Source organism: Myotis davidii, unplaced genomic scaffold (genome assembly GCF_000327345.1).
Source record: "Myotis davidii unplaced genomic scaffold, ASM32734v1 scaffold509, whole genome shotgun sequence".
NCBI classification, from domain to species: Eukaryota; Metazoa; Chordata; class Mammalia; order Chiroptera; family Vespertilionidae; genus Myotis; species Myotis davidii.
This window is the reverse complement of record NW_006382996.1, coordinates 1,107,054-1,116,245: the sequence shown is the minus strand read 5'-3', so window position 1 is coordinate 1,116,245 and position 9,192 is coordinate 1,107,054. Positions and strand designations below refer to the sequence as shown.

General features: G+C 42.5%; 1 protein-coding gene across 4 annotated transcripts in view; it reads left to right on the top strand.

Moving 5' to 3' along the window:
• The window catches only part of BAZ2A (bromodomain adjacent to zinc finger domain 2A), a 35,448-nt gene that overhangs the window by 5,536 nt on the left and 20,720 nt on the right, over positions 1-9,192 (top strand). The window lies entirely within an intron of this gene.

Below are 9,192 nucleotides of genomic sequence, written 5' to 3'. Positions count from 1 at the left end.
GCGGCGAGCGAAGGTAGATGGGGTTCCCTGAGGTCTCGGGGTGTCTCCCTGGGCGGCGTGTGTGCGTGGCCGGCAGGAGAGGCCTCTCTGGAGCGGTGCTGCGTGGGCCGGGGCCTGGGTCCCGGGGGACTCCCGCACTCCGGACCGGGGCTGGAGGGGCTGATGCTGAAGCGTCCGGGTTTGAGCTCCGCTCAGGGGCCGAAGGGAAGAATAAAGAGGGAGTCCTTTCCAAGGGGGATCCCTCACTCAGGGGATCCCCATTTCCGTGGCGGAAAAAGATGGTCCCGCCTCACCCCTTTCTTTCCTGCTGCTCCCAGTTTCCAGGGGTAGCAGTGCCAATAGCAGCCTCCTTTGTAGGCTTTATTGGAGGAGAGATTTGCATCCTTGTTGGGGGCGGGTGAGGGGGGGGGCTTTCACCTCCATCTGTACACAAACTGCCCCTCCCCCAGCCTCCCGCAGGATGTGGCCGGGAAATGGCAGCTGTGCGTTTGCTGCTGCGTCTCTTGTTTTGAAATGTCCATTTTAATCAGATTTGGTTTCATTTTCTGAGGCCTTCTGGGCAAGCTTGGATCCTGCCAACCATGTGGTGTGAGAGTCCTTTCGTTCGACTTTTTTTTTTTTTTAACTTAATTTGTCAACTGGGAAGTAAGTAGTCACTGCAGTTGATCCCCTGATCCCAATACCCCCTCCAGAGCATCTCTGTCTCCCTGTTTTGATTTTTTTCTCCTTGAGCTGGAGGTCATAGAGGAGCAAACTCAGTCATCCACCAGCAGGGCTACACTTTGAACACTAGTGATGCAAATTCCCTCAGCATAGAGAGCTGCCAGGAGCACCTCTGGTCTTTGTGGCATGAGAGGAGTGGCTTTTTTGAGTTCTGCCTGATGTATTCTTAAGCATGATAATTTATGTATTGCAGAGCACCTGAGTAAGTGAGCTTCTGAGGTGAAGGGTAGATTCTGAGAGGTAAAAATGAGGAGGGAGTCGGGGAGATCTGTGCGTGGGATTTGTGTGTTGGGATAGAGACTGATTTGCAAAGAGAGGATGGTGGGCTTATTCCTCACTGGTGATTCCAGTCTAGCCCAAGGATAGTCTCTGTGGGAAGCTTGTTGGTTGACAGGGTGTTGGAGAGTTTACCTTTTTAAAAAAATATATATTTTATTGATTTTCCACAGAGAGGAAGGGAGAGGGAGAGAGAGTTAGAAACATCCATGTAAGAGAAACATCGATCAGCTGCCTCCTGCACACCTCCCACTTGGGTTGTGCCTGCAACCAAGGTACATGCCCTTGACCGGAGTCAAACCTGGGACCCTTCAGTCCGCAGGCCAACACTTTATCCACTGAGTCAAACCCGTCAGGGCTGGAGAGTTTACCTTTTGCAGAATCAACTAATTAGGGGAGTTAGCTGTCATATGACTTACTCTTCAGTTCATAAACGACATCTTCTCTGTTATTACCCTTCTTGGAGAGTGGTAAGCTTTTCCTCTGTTTTTGTGCAGTCATGTGTGCAGATTTTCTCTTTCTCCCACCTGATAACTCCAGGAGATTTCTACTATATAGCATAGTGATGGACTGTGTACTGTGTCCATAGGCACTTTGTTAGACACTGGGTTTGGTTAGAGATCAGTTGGCCACAGGATTTTATATTTTGAGAGATGAGGTGTTGATTGAGATCATTTGGACTACACTGAAAACTGCTTAAGCTTGGCACTTTATAAACTTTTCATTATTTTCCAGTCACAAACTTCCTACCTGAATTGTAGATTCCTAGAATAAAGGCCCAGGATATGAACAGATAGACATATGATTATGTGATAGCAGCATCATCACTTTTAAGATAGCATCATGCTTTTTTCACTGTGGCTGTTGAGGTTGCAACAGTAAAAACAAGTCCCATGTCATTGTCCTTTTTCTTGCCTCTCTGCTTACTGGTTGGTTTGAGTTGCTTTCTGATAGGTTGATTTGACACTGACTTTAAGTTCCCCTTTCTTCAACCTTTGTTTATCTAAATTGGGACCTGACAGAATAGTACATTGATTTTCCCTGTTGGGGGGTTAAAAGAGTGAGGGAGAAAGACCACTTCTTTCTTTGGACTCTAAAAGAAATAGTTGATTTTGAGAAAGTAGATACTGACTTCATTTGATACGTGATTGATCAGAAAGCTGAATGAAACAAACTTTTCATGACTCTCTTGTAAAATGGATGCATTTTTCTATCAGAAAAATATTTCTGCCGAAACTGGTTTGGCTCAGTGGATAGAGCGTCGGCCTGCAGACTGAAAGGTCCTAGGTTCGATTCCGGTCAAGGGCATGTACCTGGGTTGCGGGCACATCCCCAGTAGGAGATGTGCAGGAGGCAGCTGATCGATGTCTCTCATCGATGTTCCCACCTCGCTATCTCTATTCTTTGCTCTCTGTCAAAAATTAATAAAATATATTTTTTTAAAAAAAGAAATATATTTCTTAATATTGACATTCTCTCCCCCCTCCGCCCTTTTCTCTCTCTAAAGGAAAAAAATTGAGGTATAGATAGAACTATGTGGGCTGACCTCAGAGCCAGTCAGAAATCTAGAATGCCCTGAGAGGTTCATCTTGGAGTCTTGTGATTCTGGAATCAGGTGTTGCCAAGAGAGAAGAAAAGCTTTTAGGGTTACTCTGTCTTGCTGCTGTCGACCTTTTTCATCACCTCACCTCTGAAGTGGTCTGCTATATTCTTTCACTGTTAACATAGTGTGGAAGTTACTCTAATAACTGATGTGATGTTTGACTTTGTGTGAGATGTGTTCAGTATTCAAAGTTTTTATGTCCTAGACCAGTGATGGCGAACCCATGACATGCGTGTCAGAGGTGTCATGTGAACTCATTTTTTTGGTTGATTTTTCTTTGTTAAATGGCATTTAAATATACAAAATAAATATCAAAAATATGTCTTTGTTTTACTATGGTTGTAAATATAAAAAAATTTCTATATGTGACACAGCACCAGAGTTAAGTTAGGGTTTTTCAAAATGCTGACACGCCGAGCTCAAAAGGTTCACCATCACTGTCCTAGACAGTGGTCGGCAACCTGTGGCTAGCGAGCCACATGCGGCTCTTTGGCCCCCTGAGTGTGACTCTTCCACAGAATACCAGCTCTTCCACAAAATACCGACTTCTGCGCATGGGCCACGAAGTTTCAATCACACTGTACGTGCGCGCCCGCATGTGGTACTTTGTGCAAGAGCCACACTCAAGGGCCAAAGAGCCACATGTGGCTCGAGAGCCGTGGTTTGCCGACCACGGTCCTAGGACATAGAGTGAAGTATAAAACTTTTGAGGTATTTCCTGGGGTAAATAATCTTCCTGATTTGTTTCTTGGGATAAGGATGTCCTCATATACCTCATAGCTCAAGAGTTACACATGGGTCAGGAGGACCATTTTTCACCAGCTTGTTAGTCTGCATAATTTTGAAATTTTTAAAATTCTGCAAAACAAAAAGCTTTAAAGAGCTTTGGAGTTTGTCCTTAGATTGAGCCACTGGCAATAAAAGTAGAATTGTGTTACTGTGTTACTGAGTCTTTTGTCCTCCTAGTTATAAAAAATAATTAAGAGGGTATTTTACAGACTGAAAGGATAATATAACCTTAGCAAAAACGGAGGGTTTTTAAGAAACAGGTGGATTGGCTCTTCCAAATGGAATCTTTTTCTTTTTAATGTATTTTTTTAATTGATTTTTTACAGAGAAGGAAGGGAGAGGGATAGAGAGTTAGAAACATTGATGAGAGAGAAGCATCGATCAGCTGCTTCCTGCACACCCCCTACTGGGGATGTGCCCACAACCAAGGCACATGCCCTTGACCAGAATCAAACCCGGGACCCTTCAGTCTGCAGGTCGACGCTCTATCCATCAAGCCAAACTTGCTAGGGCCCAAATGGAATCTTTAACCTGCATGCTCAGCTCAGGTTTTTTTTGCGGGGGGAGCAGGAGGGGAGAAGATCATCTTGTAGGAAAGGTGGAGTTCTTAACTGTTTGAGTTGAATTTCCTAAAAATCAATCAGCTGAAATAGAGAAATAACCTTATTACAACCTGTGGACTGGGATATTTAGTGTCCTGCAATTTCAGAGGCATTTCTCGTCCTTTGACAGTGAAGTGACCGGAGCTGTGACAGAACACCTAGCCTAGATTGTTAAATGGTTCCTTTATCCAATCAACAGATATTTAAAAACTTATCTGTCCCTTGAGTATTAAGTTAAATCAAGCAGAACATTTTACTAAGTTAGAGCTTAAATTTATTGCCTTTCACACTCTCAATATTTCTGTTTCCTTGCCTTATTTTCTACAGGGGACAGCTGTCTAAAATAAGTTAGGATTTGGGCCTTTCTTCCTCTAGAAATTGTTATCTTTATGAAGAATGAAGCTGAACTTACTGGTTCTCTCAGAATAGTAGGAGCAAAAATCACAACCTTAATTGGATGAGTAAGCTGGCAGAAAATACCTATTTATTTGTTCTATCTGTGGGTTCAACAGATATGTATTTCCTTTAGTTCTTTTATGTACTTAGCACTAAATTAGGTGCTGGAGGCACAATGGTAGGATTTAGTATCTGACGGGTGTTGTAGAAACTACATCGTTGTGGTTCTCAACCTTCTGGCCCTTTAAATGCAGTTCCTCATGTTGTGACCCAACCATAAAATTATTTTCGTTGCTATTTCATAACTGTAATGTTGCTACTGTTATGAATCATAATGTAAATATCTGATATGCAGGATGGTCTTAGGCGACCCCTGTGACAGGGTCGTTCGACCGCCAAAGGGGTCGCGACCCACAGGTTGAGAACCACTGGTTTAGAAGCCATCAGGGTAGAGAACAGTCATCTTTGTGTTCTCCTGAGCAGCCTGGACATGGCAGTTGCCTTGGAGTAGCCCCCGTTGGTATAATCTTCTTTCATCATCTTCCTCCTGCCTTGCTAGCCTGAATTGGAAAGGGGGTTAAGGAAAGGACATTTTTTAGGGAATGACCCTCATACAGTACATGCTGTAGTCTGAGTCACAGTTTGAAGGGACTGTTTTTTGTTTTTGTTTTTTTATTATTTTTTTTTAAATATATTTTATTGATTTTTTTACAGAGAGGAAGGGAGAGGAATAGACAGTTAGAAACATCGATGAGAGAGAAACATCGATCAGCTGCCTCCTGCACACACCCCACCGGGGATGTGCCCGCAACCAAGGTACATGCCCTTGACCGGAATCGAACCAATCAATATCAATATTTTATTGATTTTTCAGGGAGAGGGGGAGAGAGAAAGAAGCATCAATGATGAGAGCGAATCATTGATTGGCTGCCTCCTGCACGCCCCCTCCTGGGGATCAAGACCAAAACCCAGGCATGTGCCCTTCACCAGAATTGAACCTGGGACCATTCAGTCTGCAGGCCAATGCTCTATCCACTGAGCAAAATCAGCTAGGGCTAGGGAAGGGTTTTTTAGATATAAAAGTAAAAGCATCCTTGCTTGCAGCATCAGGAACTGGGAATAATGGAAACTTTTGAAACTTCCCCAGGAGTGGGGAATAAGACAGTTTTTATATTAGAGCAGGGTTTTTCAGCATTGGCTCTATTGGTATCTTGGGCCACATGATTATTTGTTGTGGGCTGTCTTGTGTATTGGCAGGGTCATTAGAAGCACCCCTAGTTTCTACTTACTGGATGCCAGTAACATATACCTTTTGTCATTACTAAATGTCCCTTCAGGGACATTTAGTCATCCCTGATTGGAAACTACTGTATCAGAGTATGGTGGATGAATCCAGAGAAATGTATAATTGAGAAATAATCTTCGTAACATTCACAATTACAAAGCTAAAACATACTAGTGTGAGTTATTTACTTACTAAACAGAAAAATTTGCTTTTGCTGTTTAGTGAAGTAAAACATTTGAAATCTCCACCCCTTAAAAAAAAAATTAGAAACCTATGTGTGAAATTTTGTTATACTATATGGGAAGAACAAACCAAAGAGCTTTAGGGATTGCCAAAGTGTCTAGCTGGGTGGTGTTAATGTGTCTTGCCTTTCAGTGGGTCGCCTCAGAGGTCTGAGTTTTAGGATTGGTCAGGGCACCTGCAGCAGTGTTGAAATCTGTAATATTTATTTCAACACTTTGTGCATTGTCAGCTTTTTTCTGTTTAAACCATGTCACAGGTCCACAGAGTAGTAATTTGTCAGTTGCAACTGAGAGAAGAGAAGCCTATTTGGCCATGTGTCCAGGACTTTACTACTTCAAGCTTAAGGGGTACCACCTCTTAACTGATATAAATGAAGTATAGAGGTTCTTAAGAGATCCATTTACATACTACTGGGACTGGGCTGGAGACTGGACTGATTGTACTTCCTGGTCATGAGAGCTGTCTGCTATTCTGGGGATTGGGCACTAATTTCTTTTTTCATTTGGCCAAAATCCTATTAGTTCAAAGGGAGACATTCTCCTTTGCGATGATGCCCTTACTAGTTCTAGATAGGAAGGCATAATTTATTTTCAGGTTTTATTGTGAAAAGCATCTTGGGTAGCAAGGTTAAAATGAAATAACTCAGTTTATTGCTGAAAGGAGCTGTCCACATTTTCTTTACATTCCCATACTGTGATCCCATATTTAAGTGACATCTGAAATCAAGTGTCAAGTTGCCTATAGGGAAGTCTGGCTGGGTAACAGTTTAAATTATATTTATGTTATATTTTGACCTTTTGGCCATGATTATCTTTTTTTAAATATATTTTTTATTGTTATCAGAGGGGAAGTGAGAGGGAGAGAGATATAGAAACACCAATGATGAGAGGGAATCATCGATTGGCTGCCTCTTGCCTGCCCCCCACTAGGGATGGAGCCCACAACCCAGGCATGTGCCCATGACCGGAATTGAAGCCAGGACCCTTCATCTGTAGGCTGATGCTCTATCTACTGAGCCAAGCCAGCTAGGGCCATGATTATCTTTTTTTTTAAAAAAAATATATTTTATTGATTTTTCACAGAGAGGAAGGGAGAGGGATAGAAGGTTAGAAACATCGATGAGAGAGAAACATTGATCAGCTGCCTCTTGCACGCGCCCTACTGGGGATGTGTCCGCAACCAAGGTACATGCCCTTGACCAGAATCGAACCCGGGACCCTTCAATCGCAGCCTGACGCTCCACTGAGCCAAACCAGTTAGGGCCATGATTATCTTTTTAAAGTTAAGCAGTCTTTACTCTTTTTGTCTAATAATAACAGCTAACATTTATTGAATACTTTCCGGGTGACAGTGTGCTAGGTCCTTTGTATAGATTTTCTCACTTAATCTTTACAAGCTCTGGAGATGAGTACTAAAGGTCTTATGATGAAATTGATGCTTAATAACGTTAAGTGATTTGTCCAAGGTCACACAGTTAGTAGTAGTAGAGCTGGGATTTGAACCTAGAGCCCACTGTGTTGTGCGGATCTCACTGCACAGCACAAAGGTATTTTGTCTCTAGGAGGCCTCTTGTAAATGAAATGAATGTGGTCCCGATGACCCCTTCAATAGAGGCTAGTGGGGAAACAGACTTCAGGCACTAGGTAACTTCCCATTTCATTTACTTATCTGATTTCTGTGAGCCATCCATTTATTCTTATTAGTATATAATTTATGAGACAGGAAATGCTGTGCTCTCCCAGAGTAGCAGAGAGGAGAAGGTCACTCACTAGTTTCTTCATGGATTCAAAAAGAAAATGGAAAAATGAAATGTGACCGATCATTGAGTGGGAGGATATAGTCCAATGCACATAGGAAAGAAGGTGTGTGTGTCACAGAAACACACCAGGGGAGGTGTGACTGTGCATAAAACTGAGGGAGGGGAATGGTGGGGGTCAGATGAGATTGGCTCTTCAGACATAGCATTTCTAGGACTTCTGAAATGAATATTCTCTTTGGTCTGTGATGTAAGCTTTGTAACCTAGAGAATTAGGGAATGAACTTTCCTCCTTGTTGTCTTTCATTTCAGAGGGATCATTAATCTCATGATGTTTCCTTTTCAGATCCCTTACTACTGAGGAGTGGCCTTTAACTATAGGGAAATCCTGGGGGATCCTAAGACCTTTGTCTATAGAGACCCAGTTCCTTCCTTCCTTCCTTCCTTCCTTCCTTCCTTCCTTCCTTCCTTCCTTCCTTCCTTCCTTCACCCTTTTCTATTTGAAAATACATTTTTATTGCCCTAGCTGGTTTGGCTCAGTGGATAGAGTTGGCCTGCAGACTGAGGGATCCTGGGTTCAATTCTGGTCAAGGGCACGGTTTGCAGATTTGATCCCCAATAGGGGGTGTGCATGAGGCAGCCGATCAATGGTTCTCTCTCATCATTTATGTTTCTATCTTTTTAAAAAAAGGCAGCAAACCTTTTTAAATATTTTATTGATTTTTACAGAGAGGAAGGGAGAGGGATAGAGAGTTAGAAACATCGATGAGAGGGAAACATTGATCAGCTGCCTCCTGCACACCTCCTACTGGGGATGTGCCCGCAACCAAGGTACATGCCCTTGACTGGGATCAAACCTGGAACCCTTGAGTCCGCAGGCCAACGCTCTGTCCACTGAGCCAAACCGGTATGGCTCTTGTGCCCTTTTTTAAAAAAAACATAGTAACCCAAGGAGCTGCTTTTCAGTATCAAGACAGATCATGTCTCACATATCAAATTAGAATGCACTACTGGTACATCATAAGTATCTGATTGTCTTGTCAGACTACCAATAATTCTGGCTTCTGCTTCCTATCTTTCTCTTCTCTCTGCTCTATCAAAGAAAGATTTATTCTGATCAAGGGCTTCACTAGGAGCATATCTCATATTCGGGAGAGAATGAAAAGCTTTTTTAACTACTGCATCCCAATGCGCCACTGTACTTTACAAATATAAATATCCAACTGTATCCTTTTACCTTTAAGCCACAAAACCAGAACGTTATGAACCATAGTAGATATAACAGAGTAATATTCCTTTAGACAACCCTCTTATTTAACCTCTGACACTTCTGAGCTGAATTCTTGGAGAACATGGTATTTCCCATGATAAAAAAGAAGTGTTGCTGGATGATTTGAATTTTGCCATTATGGTCACCTTTCCTGAAATGTATTCTCCTTTTCAGATCCTTTTACTAAGGTAACAGTATTATCTTTTTCAGATATCGAGGACTCTGGATAGGATAGCATGGAAATTGTTT